Source organism: Anomalospiza imberbis, chromosome 19 (genome assembly GCF_031753505.1).
Source record: "Anomalospiza imberbis isolate Cuckoo-Finch-1a 21T00152 chromosome 19, ASM3175350v1, whole genome shotgun sequence".
Classification (NCBI taxonomy): domain Eukaryota; kingdom Metazoa; phylum Chordata; class Aves; order Passeriformes; family Viduidae; genus Anomalospiza; species Anomalospiza imberbis.
Genome location: NC_089699.1, coordinates 2,173,128 through 2,193,158, shown reverse-complemented (window position 1 = coordinate 2,193,158; position 20,031 = coordinate 2,173,128). Strand labels below are relative to the sequence as shown.

At 46.6% G+C, this 20,031-nt stretch overlaps 1 long non-coding RNA gene across 3 annotated transcripts; it reads left to right on the top strand.

Moving 5' to 3' along the window:
• The first annotated feature begins 353 nt into the window (after positions 1-353).
• Positions 354-19,096, top strand: LOC137485457 (uncharacterized). 3 transcript variants are annotated; one of them, XR_011005314.1, is made up of 3 exons: positions 354-552; positions 1,733-1,886; positions 17,646-19,096. It is a non-coding gene; the product is annotated as an uncharacterized lncRNA (long non-coding RNA). The 3 variants fall into 3 exon arrangements; XR_011005316.1 differs by lacking the exon at positions 17,646-19,096 and adding an exon at positions 6,338-6,382; XR_011005315.1 differs by lacking the exon at positions 17,646-19,096 and adding an exon at positions 5,193-6,116.
• The last annotated feature ends 935 nt before the right edge of the window (positions 19,097-20,031 follow it).

The following is a 20,031-nucleotide window of genomic DNA, read 5'->3' as shown; positions in this document are numbered from 1 at the left end:
GCCTGCCCCCAGCACGAGACACACTCAGTTCCAGCAGTGCAGATTCTGTCTCTGATAGGAGATGACCACATTCCTTCCTTGAAATTTGTCTCCTCCACGTATCAAAAAACATTAACAAATAGCCATAATCTGCCCTGGGCAGCAGAGCAGGCTGCTTTTCTTTTTCTTGGCTGGCTCAGTTCGTGCTGGAGTTGTGGGACTTTTCATCTGTGCACTCAGAGGAGCGGAGTAAAAGCAGGATGATAAATTGTGGAAAAAGAACTCGCTGGCTTTCCTCAGAACCTCTGGCCTGCAGCTCCTCCTCTCGCTGTACTCCTTCCAGCACCCCAGAATTCCCTGCCTCCGTGCATGTTATGGCACCTTTGGGATGTGTTAGTCATAAGAATGAAGCTACTGGTGCTTTGCAGGAATATTTTAACTCTGGCTCTCACAGGAGAGCTCTGACACAGCCCCGCTGTCAGCACGGCCGGGGAGCGCTCGCTCGCTGGTGCCTCCTGAGATTCCAGCCCGCTCCAAAAAAAAGGCGGAAACGGCCAATTTTTATTTCCTCAGGTATGCTGGAGGTCCTTCTGCTGTTCTTTGGTGGCGGTGAGGGCTCTGGGGTGTGGGGTGGAGGTGGGATGGAGGCAGGAGTGGTGGCTCAGAGGGGACCTTTGTGCTGTCATGTCCAGCCCTGTTCTGTCCTTTCTTCTCTGAGGCTGCTCAGAGAAGAGCCTGGGGGGACTTTGCTTTTCTCTCTCTCTCTCTCTCTCTCTCTCTCTCTCTCTCTCTCGCCCCTGAGGGTTCTTTCCTGCCCTGGGAAAATTCACATTCATCCTTCCAGCCTGGGGAGCCTCCTTGGCACTGGATGCTCCATGGGATTCCTGTCCCTGGGACCTGGAGCCTCAGGGGCTGAGCAAAGGCAGCTCCAGGAGTTTGCAGCAAATCACCTTTAATGCCCAGACCTGACCTGGGCTTGGGCTGAGCCTAAATTCGCTTTCTTTGAGCTCATCTGGATCTCAGGACCCGTCTGTAATTGCAGATGATTAACTTCTCCTCGCAGGCCAGCTGATAAGTGGGAGCTTCCCTGACTTTATGGACATTTGCCCCTGGGGGCAGGAGTCCTGCCAGGCTCTTTTCATCTCAAACGGGCCAATCTGGAGCCATTTCAGCAAATATTCCAAAAAGTGAGGGCAAACCCAACCCTCTGACTGTCTGCTTTTGCATAAAAGTGTAGAATTCCTGGTTTATCCCAGCAGGCTTAGTGCCAGCCCTAGTTTGGAAAACTTTTCCTGGGCATTTTAGGCCCAGTTCAGTAACAAGCAATGACTGGTCCAAAATTATCTGATATTATTACAAAATATTTTCCACCTGGCTTTTTATCAAGCAGTGCATCAGCAGAAGGCGAGGAAGACTTAAAATCCCAAAGGATTTAAATTAAAATATTCAGGTATTATAGGGATATTCAGACCTTTCATGCTCAGAGTGATTTCCTAATGTTTGCCACATAACCACGTGCATATTATGGATATGATGGAAAAAAGGGAACAAAAATGGTGAAAAGGAAAACTTTTCCAGCCTGTCCACATTAAATATTCTCACACTGAAGAGGCTGTGGCACAGAGAACAAGTTTTTAAATATTTCTCTCCTTCAGAGAGAGATCTCGGGGACAAAAATACATTAAAACAGCAAAGTGCAGTGGTTAGAAAAGGTTTTGTTGAATGAAATGTCACTTTTTGGTTTTGCCCTTAGGGAACAATAAGAAAATTTCTCTTTCTGAGCCTATCTCCTTCTGAAACGAGCTCCAGGAGTGGTCACAACCTGCTATAAAAATGCCATGTGCAAGAGAATATATTTAATATCGGGCAAGCAGAATGGAACGATATGATCTGTTTGGGGTTTGAAGGTAAATGTTTAGACTTTTTTTTCCTTTGAAATAATCTGGGAGAGATGCTGGTTGGCTCAGTGGGAAATGAAATCACGGAGGATTTATGCCATTAATGACAGGCTATGATGTCAAAGACATTTGGCCCATGGCCATAACCTTTTGTGTGGCTCTGGGTGACTCTTATAAATAAACAGCCCCGCTCAGCTGCTGCCTGCAGAGGAGTCCCCAGCTCCTGGGAGCCCTGAAAAGCAGCACTTAAAAAAAAATATTGAGGTAAAAGATCGAAGGGAAGGAGCTTTCTCCCCTCAGCATCTCTGGGTCCTGCAGCAGGGCCTGGGGAATGTTTAAAGCAACAACACCGAAACTGATCTGACTTTCTGAAACTCTGCTGGCTCCTGTTGACTTATAATGAATCAAAAACCCAGACACGTGGTCAATAGTGTCCACCACCACGGGGTTTGCTCCTTCTGTCCTGTTTGTGGTATAAAAAAGCAGATTTTGTTGGGTTTTAGAGTCACTCCAGTGGCATCTGAGCTTAGCACGGGTGCGAGTGGTGCCAGGGCAGTGCCCAGGCGGGAGAGGTGCAAATCCCACGGCAGAGGGACAGGGAATTCCTGACACCTGTGCTCCAAACCTGTCCCCTCGAGACACCCACAGCCACAATTCCCATCATACCTGGGCACATCATGCCCAGGACTTGCCTGCAGCCCTTTCATCTCCCTGCTGTTGTTACTGGGGTCATTTTTCTCTTCCCACAGAGCTGTTTTCCTTCGGGGTTTTGTCCCTGGAGGCTGTGTTGCTGATGGTTCTCCAGGTGCCAGTCCCTCAGCCGGGTCACTGATTGATTGCCACCCATTTGAATGCCACTCTGGAAGGATGCAGGGATATTGGTGACCACAATTAGCAGCACCCTGGTGGTCAGGGGGTCTGTGAAGGTCCGAGCTGAGCTCTGTGCCCTGCAGGGTTTTGGTTCCTAAAGCCCTGGTGGTTGCAGCAGATCCCACCTGTGCTGTGGGATCCAGCTCCAGCCCAGCCCTGGGGTTGGGGAGAGCACCTGGCAGGACTGTGCAGCTCCCAGGGCCAGAGGGGTGGCCTGAATGTGGCTCAGGACTGCTGGGACAGCTCTGCACAAAGCCAGGGAGCCAGAGGGGCAAGAACAGCCTGAAGGGTTGTGCCAGAGCTGAGCCACAGCCACTGCCACCAGGACTTCAAACATTTTCCCTTCTCCCCTTTGTTCCACTGAACAAAGCAAAGAAAAACACCAAGAGGGCAGAAAATCCTTTTTTTGGGGTCTGTGCATCCTCAAGAGTAGCCAAAATCCAATCCCTTCTGTCACCTGCAGGCTGCAAATCTCCCCAAGGGAAAGCCACAGAACCATGGAATGGTTTGGGATGGAAGGGACCTTAAAGCTCATCCAATAAAGTGCATCCCCCTGGTTTAGGATCTGGTTTTTCCCTTTTCCTTCTCTCCTGGTACCTCTTTTCCATCCCTTTCTTGTCTCTGACCACAGCCAGCTGGACTCTGAGTCTTTAATGTCATGGAGTGACTTTGGCACAACTCCCAGGCTCTGTCTGGGGCTCAGAGGGTTCCAAACCAAGAGCCTGGACCAGGAATGGGTCAGGTCCCTTTGTCCTGGCCAGGAGCACACTGCCCTGCCAGGTGTCCTATTAACATTCTGCTCTTAATTAGCTGACACCACTAATTAGCACCAATGTGCAAAACATAGCAGAATATTGAGCAGAAAACATCTCGATTTGGGCAGATTTACACCCAGTGAATATTATTTCCTTTTAATTTCATCTCCCTTCAGCAGAAACATCTTCTCCCCCAGGAGTGGAGCCTCCTGGGCAGGGTTGCAGGGCAGAATAAGAAAAGAACTTTAACCCGTGCTGTAAACCATTTATTAATATTGAATAAGCCCCTGCCTTCTTTCAACACAAATAAAATATTACTGCTCTCCAAGATGAAATATGCTGAAATGGAGCAAAGATTTCTATTTTTCCAAAACAAACAGTCTTCAAGTGAGGTCTTTTTGCAATTATTTTAGAGATCTTTTTGTGGATTGGACAGGGGCCTAAAAATAATTTAGATTTGAAGCTCTGACAGTACCAATAATTACAGTGCTGTAACTCAGCTCAAGCACCCCACTTTCCTCTGAGTATCAGGGCTCCCTTTTTCTCCTTGATGTTTAGAGCATTTTAATGTATTCTGGTTGAACATTTAAACCTCAATCACCAGCTCCTCTGGAAAAAAACACTCTTGTATTTTTAGGACTGGAAAAGGACAGAGGGAACTTGTTTCTCCCTATTAAAGCTGTAATAAGTGTCTCTACTAATCAAGGGGGGAGGGAGGGGAAGAAAGGGAATAATGTGGCAGTTTTAGTGATCCTATTGTGTCACAAAACAAGAATGTGAAGGGTGAAACACAACCACCAAACTGTGGAGCTGCTCTGACATCTGACAGCATTGGAGATGCCAGAGCTGCTCTGTCCTGGGGCAGGTGGATGCAAGGTCCCAGCTCAACCCAGCCACCACCTCCAGCCTAGCAGAGCCAGTCCTGGTCCCTTTCTGGACCTGAATCAGCCCTCCGCAGGATCCATGACCAACTCTGGTGCTCTCTGCAGCAGAACTTCCAGAGAAGCTGTGGCTGCCCCATCCCTGGAATGTCCAAGGCCAGGTTTGGATAGTGGAAGGTGTCTCAGGGGTGGGACTGGATGGGCTTTAAAGTCCTTTCCAGCCCAAACTGCTCCATGATTCCGTTTCAATCTGTAATTTTATGTCCCATCCCTCCCTGCCAGTGGGAGATGGAATCTCATGTGCCAGGGAAGCAGCAGAGAGGAGCCAGGGCTGTTTGCTGCACCTTTGGTTGCAGTTCAGCACTGCTCCAGAAGAAATCAAGATGTAATCTTGGTCATTTGATTAATTTGGGATTAATTTTTGGGAATGTTTTGAGGCTCATCTAATGAGAGGCTCATCCTGAGACAGGAGGGACGAGGCACTGGTGAATGCAAGGGAACGCTGGATTATTTCCACTGCTCTGTGCCACAGATTGGAAGGGGAAAATAAATACCCTGGTAGTTGAGATAATCCTGGTGGAACAATCCTGTAATATCTGCTGAAAGCTGCGTGCACGACTGGATTGGGGACTTCCAATTGGGAACATTTCCAGTGTCTCGCCTCTGATTTAAATTCCCTTAATTCTACCCTTGAAGTTTCTAGTCCTTTACACTTAAAAAGGCAGAAATGCTTTTTATTTGTGCTTGGGAAAGGAGACAAGACGTTTGTGTCTCAAAATGTGTTTTTTTTCCCTTTTTCTTTCCTTCAGAAAAACGTAATTGCACACAAATCCCTCTAAACAATTCTCCTCGGCTGCCTGAAGAGTCCCTTGGCTGAATTATAAATCACTATAAAGCACACCAAAATAAAAAAAAAATAACAAGATCAGGGCATAAATGAGGTTTGGAGCTGTCTAGTCTGGGGTTCTGTGAGGTAATTAAATCAAGGAGAATTTCTGATCTATAGGAGGGTCAATGTGGCAGGGCAGTGCTTTGAACCATGGGCTCATTAAGGCACAATTGCCTTCTTTGCTGCCTGGGTTGTTTATAACAGAGGCTTATTTTGGAGCAGTCAATAACTGGAGAGCATAAATCATAGGGCAGAAGGAGTTATTCCCACTTCATGGGCCAGATCCTCAGCTGGTATAAATCCCTGCTGCCCCCGTGATGTCACCTCAGTGCTTTATTTACACAATCCCAAAGTCTGGCTCATGCTGCTCCCATTGGATTGGGTTTATTTTCATTCTGTGGGCACAGATTTTCATGGATGGAGTGAAGGTGGGGCTCATTCAGGTAGGTAAAAATTAATTTTGTCAAGTCTGGATGGTTCTCTCCCTGCCCCGTTCATTTTATTAAAAACGGCGTTACCCTGTGAATTCTTGTCAGCTCAGAACCATTTCCCTGAATCCCACTGTGGTCACTTGGAACATTCCCCTTTCCTAAAGATTTCTGTTGGCCTTTGGATGATTTAATGGTGGTGGTTCTAGATTTTAATCAAATTCAGAAAGGACATCCACAGGCTCAGCACTGGCAGGGCAGTGATGGCAGCACACCCCATGTCCATCAATCTTCAGAGGGATGTGCCCAGCAATTTTGGGAATGTCTAACTCTGGCTTTCCATGTGATTTCAGCCCCAGGGCACCAGCTCTGCTCCTTGGGAACCTTCCTATTCCCCTGTGTAGGGTTGGGTTCAGCCAGATCACCATCAGATGGATTTCCAAAATCTCCTTCAAAGCTGAAGCTAAATTTCTGTAAATGTTCTCTAAATCTGAAAAAGAATCTCCAAAAACTTCCTCAAAAGCTGAAGGTCAGCTCCAGAGCTGAAGATTTTTGTTTATCACCTGAGTGATTTGCTGGTGTTGATGTGCCCAGCAATTTTGGGAATGTCTAAGTCTGGTTTTCCATGTGATTGCAGCACCAAGGTTCTGACTCTGCTCCTTGGGAACCTTTCTCTTCCCCTTCCAGATCACATACAGATGGATTCCCAAAACTCTCCTTCAAACCTGCAAATAGATCTCCATAAATCTCTTTGAAAACTGAAGATGAATCTCCAAAGACCTCCTCCAAAGCTGAAGATCACCACCTGAGTGATGGGCTGGTGTTGGCTGGGCCTGGAAAACCTCCTCCCACAGCCAAGGTGAGCCCAAAGTTTGCTTTAAACCCCTGCTTTAAAGCCCTGCACCAGCGCTGTCAAACATCCCCTGCCCCAAGCACTGAGCCAGCCCAGCTTTGCTCCCCTCAGTCCCACCTCATCCTTTAACCAAAACTCATTACCAATAACTAATTAAACAAAAGCTCTTTCCCAGCACTGTTCCCATGCTGTCTGGGAGCAGAGCTGGCAGTGTGAAGTCATTTTTGTGCCCTGTGTCATCACGCTGATGTCAGGGCTGCTGTCAGCACTGTCAGGGTGGTGTTTATGAAGCTGGAGATCGATATTAAATACTGGATTTAGGATCCATTGGCACAGCTGCGGCTCGGACTGCCTTTGACCTTCTTTGGCTGACAGGGAGCCAGAGGGGTTTTTCCATGGCATTAAGTTAAAGGAGTTTCCACTGCCCAGCTTTCTCCTCTTCCTCCACCATATCACAGTCCCAGCTCTTACTGGGAATCATAAAAAAAGATTTCTCGGAGGAAATAATAAAAATTTATGGAAGAAATCTCCAGAGAACAAAACATCAAACCAGCAAAGAGACAGAACATGAGGAAACAGCCAAGGAATAATGTGAAAAATTGATGAGCAGAGCTGCAGATACTGGAAAACAATAAACAAGCAGAATCTGCTTAACCGGGGATGATTGTAATGTTATTTCTCTGGGTTGAAAACACTGAGTTTTATATCCATCCAGGATTTTGGCACTCACACAATAGTGTGTCCAGGCATTTCAGCTCTCTGCTGTTCTCTTTGAGACACACAAAAATTATGTCCACTGGTTTTTCCATGAAAAATTACCGGCGTTTTATTCCAAGCTGTTTCACAAATCAAAGCTGTCACTGCAGCGAGGGTGAAACATTCGCCGGCTCTCATCGCTGTCCTCCTCCCCCTGCTCTCAGGGGAGGGAAGAACATATGTGTCTGAGAACAAATAATCATCACTGCTTGTATTAAATACCATTCTCTGGCAGAATAAACCTGTACCTGTGAGGGAAAGCAGAGGGGAGAGGATCTGCAGGAACAGGGACCTGCATATCAGGACAAATATTTGTATCCCAAGCCTGGGAGGCTTCTCCTCCTTTACCTCTCCTTCTCCTTCAGCCCTCTGTCTGCCTTCCAAACTCAGCTCTTGGGCTGGGCAGGACAGATTTTATTCCCCACTGTGTTTAAGATGACACCTAAACTTCATCTCAAGTGATGCTCCTGGTTGCTGACACATCATAAAACCTCCAGAAATGCTGATTTGGTTCTCTAAGCAAATTGAAGCCTGGGAATTTCCCTGCTGATGATTTACAAACACACACCCCCACCTCATCCCCATAAATTTGGCTGTCTTCTCCATCTGTAAATCCACCACCTTCACCAACCTATCCTTTTCCCACCATCTTCCTCCAACTCTCCCAAGCAATTTGGAAGCCTCAGGCCCTCAACATTTCTTCCTGAACCCACGATGGCACTTTCTCTGAACGTCCTCTTAGCCTGGAGATCTTTCTTATGCTCCTAATCTTCCCCAAACCATCATTTCTTATCCAAAGCTGCTTAAGCACTTTGGGGAGGAACGTTCATTTCCAGGCAATATGTGCCCAACCTTGGCCCAGGGCTGCTTTGCAAGTGGAGCTGCCCATAATCCGGAATAAAATTAAACCTTAATCACCGAGTTCTGAGGGAAAGATTTGTCACTGCCCAGCAAACAGGGATCTTAATGAAGATGTTGGTCCTTGCAGGGCACAAATCCATTCCCATCCGCTGGTTTAAAGGGGTGTGCAGCTGTGTGCAGGAATGGGGGATTTTCCCCCTCTGAAGCAGCATGGTGCTGTCAAGAGAGGTTTATATATTGATATATAAGCACTGGAAACCCTTAAAAATGGATGTATAATTATATATATATGTCTGCCTGAATTCTATTAAATCAGCAGGACATAGAGGGTTCACCTCAGTGCCAGGAGCTGCTGCTGCAGGGCAGCCCTCATCCCTGCTTGTTCAAATTGACCTGCAGATAAATTAAATCTCTTTTTCCTGCTGTGACACCGTGACAAGGGTTAGAAATCAACACAGGTCTCCCGAGCCGCCGCCCCTGAGCACGAACCACAAGGATTCTTTCACCCTCTCCATTTCTCAACTGCTGGTAATTACACTTAGAAAAGCTCTGGAAGCCAAAACAAACAAGGGAGATGTTTCCAGTGAGCTTTCAGTTTGTTGTGAGTCCTTCCAAGAGGGTTTTGTGCACGAGGCAGTGCAGAAAGCTCTCAAGCTGCTGAGCCCTCTCCTCGTGCCTCCGTGCCGAGCGCGTTTGCGTCCGAGCTGACATCGCCCTCCTTGGACGGGACGTTTCCTCCCTCTCACATGATGGGAAAAACAAATTCCACGCTGAACCAGGACCCAGCCAATGTGATCTGGATTGGTTTCAAAGGACAGGGAATTTGGTCACTCAGGACTTGCCTCAGAACCGACTGGAAGAGCAATTTTATTAATTTTTTTTTCTTTCCTGTCACACTACAAAGTGTGACCTCATGGGCAGAGCACTCTTGGGTAATGTACAGTCCCTGCCCACAGATTTCCTATTAATTATATTTAATTTTAAATACAAGCAGTGGACAAAAAAAAAAAAGGCATTATTGGATTTTTCTGTGCTACATGATTTTTTAATGGATGTGAAAAATCCAGCACCTCCTCGCTCTGCACTGAGTCACTGGAATGTGCTTATCACAGTGAATCTGTTGGAGAAAATCATCTGTGTTGCTTTTTTTTTCCTTGGAGCCCATTCATCCATGACCTCATGGAGCTTACCAAGAGCTGGCTGAAGTCTGGGCACCTGTAATTATTGATAAAATCTCACCTGGCACCGCATTTCACCATCGGCACAAGTTCTCCGGGAGATCTCGTTCAAGGGAAACCTGTGGGAATGTTTCAACCCTGTTATTGACTTTTCTTCCCAAGCTTTGTAATGAATTCCCTCTGCCCCAGGCGGGCTGGATCAGCGGGGACAGCTGAGCTGGGCTCTGGCACAAACGCCTGTGTCCATCTGGGTGACCCTGTCCCACCACTGCTGACTCTCCCAGGGTCTGATAAAACCATGGAGATGTCAAAGTGACACATGGTGGAGTTTTCCAATGAACATTAAAAATTAAGGAAGCTCCAGCCCACGGGAGCACGGCACGGTGGGAGACACCCATTTGCCTTTCAATTCCCTGTCTTCAAACCTCACAGATTTCTAGGAATAAAGGATCTGATCTAGGAATAAAGCATTCCCTGTCACTGTCCAAACTGGAACTCTGCAGGATGAAAGGCACAACAGTCACGGCAGAATTCCTTTGATGAGACATCAACTTCCAAGGAAGTGATCTTTTATGAGTTTGGGCCAACAGCACAGGTAAAAGTGGTGGAGTTTCTGCTTGGCTTTGAGACCAGTGAGTTCAATCAGAAAATTGGGATTTAAGCCTAGAATTCCCTCTGGAAAGCAGCAGTGGCTTTGGGACATCCTTTAGGGAAAATCTGACTGCAGGTTTTGGTGCTCAGTGTCCAGTGGGTGTCATTCCCAGCTCACCAGGGAGCTGTAACTGCAGATCCCGTGAAGTGGCAGAAAGTCCACATGGAACTGGGTTAGGGATCAATTCACCCTTCTGGGACAAATTCTAGACAGCCTGATGCCCAGATATCTGTGCAGTTATTTAAGCCCAGCCTACAGATCATGTTTTACCTCAGAAATTCCAACCTGGAGAAGCATGGAGGTGACTCAGACCCCAGGGTGTGCAAACCTGAGTACACCCTGACCCACCCAGCCCCTCTGGGGTGCAGGTAGAGCTGGATCTCAGCCAAAGCCTGGGGACACACATGTCAAAATTCCAGGCTCCCTCTGCTGAAGTCAGCTGGCAAATGGTGACTTAGTGCTGGCCAAACCTGGTTTTAGCTGCCTCTCTGCATGGATGAGGTAAAGCTGCTATAAAATGAACACTGATCCACTCAAATTTACATTTTGAAGCTAAATTGAGCAGATGATTTTATGATCTGACTACAGACCAGTCCAACCCACATGAAGAGAAGGCTGGAGCACCAATCAAACATCTCTTGGCCAACATGGCACTGCCATCAGGGGAGATTTCCAGCAACCTCTGCCACGAGTTGCAAGATGTTTATGAGAAACAAAGAGAGTTTGAAATGACATGACATTTAATTTTTTAAGGCAGTAATTGCCTATTTCCTTACCAAAATTAGAAACAGCAAATGCTTTGTAAAGCCCTCCCTCCAGCAGCCTCTATTGTGATTCAGATTCTTTTCTTTAGGGCTGAGCCATCATCCCTTTTCCAAGAGAAGCCTGGGATGGGCTCGTCCCCCCTGAGCTGGGCTCAAATTTATCCCAGGCAGTGCCAGGGGGGCAGTGCCAGCTCTGAGCTGCAGCAGGAGCCAGGTGAACGTGCCTGCAAGGGAATTGACTGAGGCAGCTGCAAGGGATAAGTTTCACCTCCTCACTCCTCAAGGAGAAAACAACTTTGTTCGCAATTTGAGTCCTCCTGGAAGCTTCTCTGCTTCAAAATTAACAGGTGGGAATGGGTTTTCTTGTGGGGTTTGTTGTGTTTCACCACTCAAGCTGAAGGTGAGGAATAGCTGGTTCAAATATGAGTATTTGTGGGGATACAGAGAGAGAATTGCGGAATTGTTCAGGTGGGATGGGACTTTAAAGATTATCCAGTTGCACAGGGACACCTTCCACCATCCCAGGTGGCTCCAAGCCCCATCCAGCCTGGCCTTGGACACTTGGGATGGGGCCTCCATCTGTGGGATGGACATGACTTATGGCTAAAATTTTGATTAGCACAATTATCCTTTGACGAATGAGTGTTACTGAGTAGACATCAATTACGTCTCCCTTCAACCCCTTTTTGCCACATGCCCCAGCTGCAAATATTTGCAAAACACCTCAGAAACTCCTAGAAATGGTTGTAGCCCAGTTAATGAGAAATTCCAGAGTCCTGCATCAAATCATGCTTGGAATGCAAACGAAAACTGCCGGGCAGGGCAAATGAGGGATCATCATTCTCACACGTGGTTCAGGGAGTGCTCTGGGCTCCAGGGGTCCTGCTGTACCTTCCGAGGCTTCAGAAGGACACGAAATTATCTTGCCCCAAGCAGGGATTGTGGAACCTTCCAGTGCCTGCAACACAAACCTGCGTAAACACCAGGAGACAAAATTAATTGGGATAAAGACAGGAGCTGCAGATCCCACTGACAGCAGTGAACACAGGAATAAATCTGTCTTCCTCTGAATGGGATCACCAGAGCTGTTCTTGGAGGACTTCATTTCAGAGGAAAGTGTTTCTACTACTGAAAATACCACAACAGAGTTAATTCCAGGGTATTTCTGGTGGATGGTGACTGAAACCAGAGGCAGCTTGAAGATGAGGTGAAAATTAAAATATTACACTGAGTGTTGCAATGTGGTTACATCCTTTTATCCTGCTGTTGGACCACCAGTATCCCACCCTTTTAATATTTTTCCTTTAAACATTATTTTTCCTTTTAACATTATTTTTCCTTCAAACATTATTTTTCCTTTTAGCGTTATTTTTTTTTCCTCTCACACTTCTGTACCCTTCTGATCTCTTTTCTCCAGGTCATTTTAAAGTTTATGTCTTTCTCTTTTTGCCTTTTGTGACCACTCCAAATTTGGAAAATTGTGATTAGGGCTGAATTTACAAGAAGGAAAATTATCCCTGTGGTCTCACAGCTTTGCTAAGGACACTGTGCACACGAAGAATTCCTGTAATTCTGAGATCTGGCATCACTCCAGGATGTGAGTCCCCTTTGGTGGCTGTCAGATATTGCTGCACATTGGATTCAAAAGCTGTTTCAAGCAGAATACAGGGGAAAAAACAAATACCGCCGCATGGAGCACCTGGAATTCTGAGTGTCCCATGTTCCCTCTTTAGCAGATACCTGTCTTTTCAAACCAAGACACCTTGGTAGATGCCAGAGCAAAGGGAGAATCATCCAGCAATTGTGCTGGGAGCAGGGAGCACTGCTTGGGATAAAGGTTTCCCGGGATGAGATCATCAGGGCTCTTTGGGGAACGCCTCGTCGTGCCCACAGGAGTTCTGTGGCAAGAAAAAAAAAATCATCATTCTTCAAGGAAAAGTGCTAAAAGATTTTTACCAATTGCCTGCTGACAAACCAGTGGAACATCTGAGTATTTGTCTCTTGGTTTTGCAGCTCTATCAAGACCAGCAAAACCACAGCAAGGGTTGGACTTGCTTTGCCCCGCTGCCTTTTGAGCCATTTGGTGTTTGCTGAATTCCTCCCTCTCTCATTTGTCATTTCTGCTGTGACTTCCCAGCAGGCAGCAGACACAAGGTACACGCTGAGTGATCATCCTGTTGGGTTTTCCACATCTGACACTCAAAAATAAAAATACATGGAGGGGAAAGAACCGTTTGCTGCGAGTGATAACGGCTCTGCCTGCGGTTACACCAGGACATCGCTGATGTGGGACGCTGGGGACAGTACACAGGGAAACAGGAGGTGTTGCAGCTATGGAGGCAAAAGGATGGGATGTGGAAAACCAGTGGCAGGGCAGGAACAGGGCACAAGGCTCTGTGAATCAGTCTGGGGCTGCCAGGCTGTCCTGGCAAACCTGGGTTGGGTTTAAAGTTCCCCTCAACTGATTTATGGGCTGCATGCAGAGCTATAAATCCTGCACTGATTCTGTTTCGGGGCTCTCAGGGAAATCCAGCTGAGCTTTGTCCTGCTTTTTCACATAAATACAAAAGCCTCAGCCCAAATTCTGCCAAATCAGGGGGAATGTGCCAAAGCAGAGTATTTTTAACTGTCTTCCCCTGTCTTGTGGCTTACGGGGTGGGCATAAGCAGTAAATAAAGGGATACAGACAGTGTTCTGTGAACTCTGGGCATGACCTTTTCCACGAGGTGAACTTATTGTGTGAGGCTTTCCTGTCTGAATGGGAAGGGACAGCACAATAAATGATCCCTCAGCAGATGCTGACAACTCAATCACGAGGGTAGGGGCTAATTTCAAGGTCCAGCCAAACTGAAATTGCTGCCGAGTCCCAGCTGGGTGTGAGGCATCCCTTGGATTGGGAGGGCAGCAGCAGCCCAGAACAAGGCAGTTGCTAGAAAAGGCTAAAAGACCTCATTTATTTAACACCAGGGGATAAGCAACCTCTAGATAGAAAGACACCGAGTGATTTACTGCCCTCAAAATCTGTTTTGTCTTAAAAGTATCTTTTTTTCCTCCTAAATAAAAGTCTCTCATAAATAAACACGGCTTGGATAAGGCCCTTTACTGTACAGCAGCATCAGAAAGCAGAGCACCACGGGCAGGGAAAAAAGCTCAGGCTTGCTGAGGTGATGGGGATAAACACTTGCAAAAGGCCAGACAGGGTGATTTCTCCCCAAAAGTCGGGATGCAGAGCCTGGATGATGTTGGAGAAGCCTGGGCAGCGCTGGGGCTGGTGGCAGCTGGAACATCTGCGCCGTGCGGTGTTTGGGTGGAGAGGGAGGGAAGGAGGATGGCAATCAGCTTTTCCCGAGAGGGGAAGAGCAAGAAAAGCAGTGTTTGTCAACGGGAAAAATGAAGAGCAGTGTTTGTCAACGGGAAAAATGAAGAGCAGTGTTTGTCAATGGGGAAAACGAAAAGAAAAGCCCAATTCCAGCTGTCAGATAAGAGAATGGAGCGCTAACGCTTCTGTCTCACCCTTCCTGCCCTGCCCTGCCCTCTGCAAACGGAACATCGCCTCTGCTGCCCGCCCTGCCCCGCTCTTATCTCTGCCATCACAGCCGGCACGGAGCAGTTCCTGTTGTTAAATCACCAAAACGGGGATGGTGACAAGCGACAGCAGCGCTCTCCATCCTGGGCACGATGGGACCCATGCTTCCCGAGGAGCGGGGATCGTGTCCAGCGAGGTTTGGAAGGGTTTGGTGATGGGGAAAAGGGACCAGGGTGGTGGATTATGGGGGTTTTTGACTTAGAGATGTCAAAAACTCTCAAACTAAGAGGTGTTTTAAAAACTTTTATTCCATTTTCAGTCTCATGTGAAAGGTGAGACAACACAGATGTTATAATTCACGACATCACAATCAGAAGCTGACTATTTTTTAGTTGCAATATATTATAAGCGTTTCTTGGCTTATTCATTTTTGCTACGCTATGTTGTAAAGGCTTTAAAGCCAATCATCTGAAATTACCCTTCGTGGGTCCCACTACAATGCCTCTTTCATAGTTCTATTTCCCCAAAGTACCCAGTCTTATTTGCAAGGCCATCCTTTGAATCTTGTTTCTGGCTCCATTTCTCTCTCACCAATGTTTGTCTTATTCTATGTATTTCTAAGTTAGTATTTCTTGTCTCAAGGTTTGCATATAGATGCAGACTGTGTGAGCCTTCTGTCAGGCTTTGAGAATTCTCTACAAATCCATTTCCCACATTTCCCCCTCTCTCTTGAACGGAAACAAATTCTTTGATGGTCTTGTTCATCGTTTGTTGTGCACAGTGAATACACAAGGTGCTGTTACTAACAGGGAATCTTCTCCCCCAGTGGGGTTTAGAGCCCACATCCTTTCCCTTTTCACTGCAGGATAAATTCCTACTGAACGAGGCACAAAGCTGCACCTCTTGCCCTGCAGGGTCTTGTCAGAACCCCTGTGTGCAAACAGAGCTTGGCTGCCTCTTTTCACTGGAAATAAATTTTGGGGTAATGTCACACTCACCCTGCAGTCCAGGCAGGTCTGTAAAATTATCATCGAGCTTGTTCATTCCAAGAAATAATTCTCTATTCCTGATTCAGGAAAGTTTAAGGTGAGAGGTGAACTTTCACTTAGCTTGGTCCCTTTGCTCCATTCGTAGCTCGTGGAGTCCAGGCTTTGAGCCTGGAATATCGTCTGGAAATGCATCCAGCCTTGCTCTGAGGTGATAAAAGGTCTCCTCACTCCTGCAGGAATTTCTCCCTGCTATTAAATGGGTCCATCTAATTTCTTGCTATAATTTTATAATCAGTCGCTTCCAGCTGCTGCTTCTGGCTGCAGCCATCAGAACAGAGCACAGCATTCCAGGACCAGCCTCTCCTCCCATTTCTGTCCCACTCTGCTCCCCTGTCTGTGCATTATTCTGCACTTTACTTATTTTGTGATTTATTTTTTAACACAGAATGCACTGGACAAATAAAAGTTGAAACAAAGTCATTGTGTATTAATGCTCCTGGTTCTGAATTGCCCTTTTTGTCAGGAATATCAGAAGGTGATGGGAACAAGCTCTATAAATCCCCCTTCATGTGTGAGGAACATCAAAAGTGATGGGAACAAACCCAGCAAAGCCCTGATGGATTCTGCACCAGTCACTGGTGCTGGGCACAGGATTCTCTTACAACAAAACCCTCAATCTTCAGCTTAGAAATAAAACAAATGCAAAGAAAAGGCCCCAAGTGTGGCTGGAAGAGGAGTGCTTTCAAGTTTTAAAGACAGGGAGCTTTGTCCTTCTCCTCTCTGCTCCAGACACACACCAGAGTGGGACAGGCTGCCAACATTAATATTATTGTTGGAAAGAGATTGATCCTGGAAAGTAAGTACATGAAAGAGGAAGAGAAACAAGGGATTGTTAGCTAAGGTCACTTTGAGGTCTGGCACACATGACCTGAAAAATCCCAAAAGCTTTGGATGCAATCCCCCCAAAGAAGGAATTGATGGTGATTACGCAGTTCCAAGAGCGCCCGGGGTAACGGAACAGTCGGAAATGGGATAAAAGAAGGGTTGGCTATCCACAAACAAGACTCTCTGCATGTTGGGAAGGCTTTGACAGCAGCCAGAAGCACTTTTAGGTGAGCCCACAGCATCCAGCAGCCTGCCAAGGGTATGACCATCCCAGGGAGTCTGGGAATGCTGTGAGTGGCCGGGCCCCTGTGGCCAGGCACCGACTCCGCTCTCCCACCACTTCCTTCCCTCGCCGCCAATGGAACAGCAAAACAGAAAAAAAACAAATAAAAACGGGGTGTCTGCCTAGGCCAAATCCACACGCATTTTCCCAAAGGCCTTTATTAGAAAGGCTGGAGCACGTAGGGCTGAGGCTATCGGGGAATCAAGGACATTCCCACCGCTTTCCATTACGACACCGGGACTGAATGGAAGCTGGGACACGAGAAGCTGTGGCTTGCTCCAGCCCTGCCCACTTTCCCCTGGGACTGGGGAACTTGCTGTGCTCTCTTATTGTTTTAGAGTGCTCTAATAAACCAGTTATCAGGTCCAGGATGGAAGTTTTCCTTAACTGAGCCAAAAAACAGAGGGGGTTTAAACATTGCTCTGTCTTCCCTCTGCTTTGGGGATGTTATACACAGCTCTGGAGAGGGAATGTGGAAATTCAGCCTGCTAAAATATCCACTCAATCAGCAACAGGTACTTCTGTTAATAAGTGCAGAGTCCATGCCTGGAAAAAGCACAAAATGGGAATAAATTCCACAGACTCCTGCAGGGCTGAGTTCTACACGGTGGGCAAGAAACCACTCTCCATTGAAATCTTTTCCTGTACTTTCTCCCTTTGTACAAGGTCCCGAGGCTAATTAGCACCTGGCAACACCTCGAGAAAGATGAAACCTCGCTCATCACGCCGCTCTGACATGCAGTTAAAGGATCAGGGACACAGGCGGCTTTTTTGGTGTCTCATATCCCACAGACGCCGAGTGCCTGTAAATTGAGAATGGGCTCAGCTTTAATCAGCTTGTTAGGCTTGCAGGCAAGCTTAATGAGGCAAACCCAGCCTATCTGGACTGGGATCAGACTACTCCCAACTGCTCCTCTCTGGCTTTGCTGGAGCCTCCTTGGATTTGGAGGGGGGTGGGAAAGAAGCCGCAATTAAAATTCACACGAGGACGTGAAGAAAGGGAGGGAGAGAGGAAACACTAATTAAGCTTTATTAGTATTTTATTTTCTGTAATTAAAGATAGCTTTAACAATGCCATGACTGTAAATATGAATTTGCTTGAAAGGTAATCCCCAGTGCTTTCACTGTGGGGACGAGTGGTGGTCTCTGCTTTGCCTCCACTTATTTATTTACACAACATTCCTGCTTCTTCCTCCAGGAATCCCAGCTGCTGATGGCCCTCACAGGGACAGACCCAAAAGGCCACCAAGTTGCACAGAGAGAACCAGCAGAGTCTTGGATCAGGGTTCTGCTGGTGACTTTGGTGTCACGCTGACCAACCCCACCAGGTGTCCACAGTTAGTTGAAGAATTTAGGTGGACAAATTTTGGGTGCACATTCCTGGGAGAAGCAGGACCAATTGGAGCTGCAAAAGCAGCCTTCAGATAAACACTGAAACATTTGCAGTGGAAATTAAAGAGCCTCTCTTTTAATTAGCTCCTGGTGTGTGTTTGACAGCAAAGAAGTTGTCAGGCTGCTGTAGCAGACCTTGTGTTTCAGTTTGAGGGGAATCATCTCCAACCTGAAAGCAAAACATCCACAGCAGTGCAGGATGCTTCAAATTCCCTGGAAGAAAGTTCCTCTTTATCTTCTCTGGCACTATCTCATGAAGCATTTCCTAATCCCAGACAATCTGGAGCACTGGGAAATGCAGGGTTTTGAGATAGGAAATGGGCAAATGCTCAAAGAGAGAAAGAAAAAACACATTTCCCATTTTCCCCCTCAAACTTAATTCATTAAACCAAGCTGACAACGAGCTGAATTTTATTTACTCCCCAAATATAAGTAGAAAGACACCCAGCCACACAAACCAGCTGATACCATTGACATTTTTTGGGGTTCATCTGCCATGAAGATCTCCTGTGACTGCTTTCCCAATTCCTGTTAACACAACCTCCTAATGCTGATTATTTTCACAGTTGTGCAGACAGCAGCTCCCAGAAACAATAATCACAAACCCACCCCTCAACACACTCAGTGCTGGACTTCCCAGCCTGGCACTGCTTTTCAAACCCTAAACAATCAGCTGAGCTCATTTGCACATTTTACCAACCTAATTAGCCCTGGCTATGATGAAGATCATGAAGATTTTTGTTCTGGCTAATAATAGTTGTACTTTATCTTGCTTTGCCTTTTAACTAAGCATGTCCTAATTGTGTATTTACATTTGCTGGCATGTGCAAAACATTTTAAGTAGCTGGGCAAAGCAGCTAATTAGGATTGTACATTCTGTGCTTGTGTGGCTTGGTGGAGGCAGCTTATCAAACATTGTGCACATTATTCATTAATTCAAAAATAGGAATTGCTCACGAGGGCCCTGGATTAGTGAAACTTGTGTCCAACAGACAGGATCCCTTAACAAATCTTCTCTATCAAATCCTACTGAGTTTTGCTGATTAATGATTTGGAGCTACATCTGGGATGTATTTCTACAGAAGGTTTTGTTTTCTGCTTGCTCAGCTCCCATTCCCAAGCAGAATCAGGAATTCTCCCCTCAGACTCGATGTGTTGTTTTTCCTTTGTTCTTCCTCTTTCTCCCGTGGAAGACGGAATTGTGGCGTCAACAAATGCGTAGCAAAATAATCAATAAGCAAATGTTCTGTGTAGAAATGGCTGGGTTTCTTCTTCAAGCACATTAAGTGAGATTTCTGCATAAAATACAGGCAACAATTGTGGATTTTAATGCAAATACTGGCCAGGAGCAACCTCAGATTGCAGGTTTCTCCCAGGAGACCTCAGCAGATCCTTCTCAATTAGGTAGGAGTGTGCTGGGGATAAGAGGAGCTCTATTTCCTTGTCATGAGGATGAGGAGAATGCAGTTAAAACCCACAGCTCTGCCAGCTGCTGGCTTTGGCAGCAGGGAAGCTCCACAGAAGAGTCAAGTCAGGTCCCCTTCCGAGGGGTCTTGAAGTTTTTCTGGGAGCAGAGATGCTGGGAGATGTGGTTGCTGCTGCACAGACAGATATTTTAGGAAGAAATTCATCCCTGTGAGGGTAGGGAGGCCCTGAAACAGATTCCCAGAGCAGCTGTAGCTGCCCCTGGATCCCTGGAAGTGTCCAAAGCCAGGACACTGGGGCTTTGAGCCACCTGGGACAGCTGAAGATGTCCCTGCCCACGGTCTCTTCAGCAATTTTATAATTCTGTGTTATTCTCTTATCTGCTTTTCTTTTTAATTTTCTCTTTTTCCTTCCCACATTCTGTATTAAATTAGTGAAACTAGTGCCCAACAGAGAGGATTCCTTATCAAATCATTTTTAATCAAACCATGCAGAGTTCCAGAGGTTCCATCCTGACTACAGTCTTTATTTCATTAAATTCACCTCGTCCCTCTGATGAACACCAACCCTCAGAGCACAACAAGAAGCAGAAACAGGCCCTGGGCTGCTGCAGGCCTGGTAACTCCACTACTAATAAAATCTAGCAGGCCCATTAATAAAAATGCAATTAGCTCCTCTAATTGACCTGCCAAGGAACCTTCTGTCTTTTCCTGGAAAACACGGAGACAGGTGTTCACTAGACAGGAAATGGTGAACTCTGTTATCAG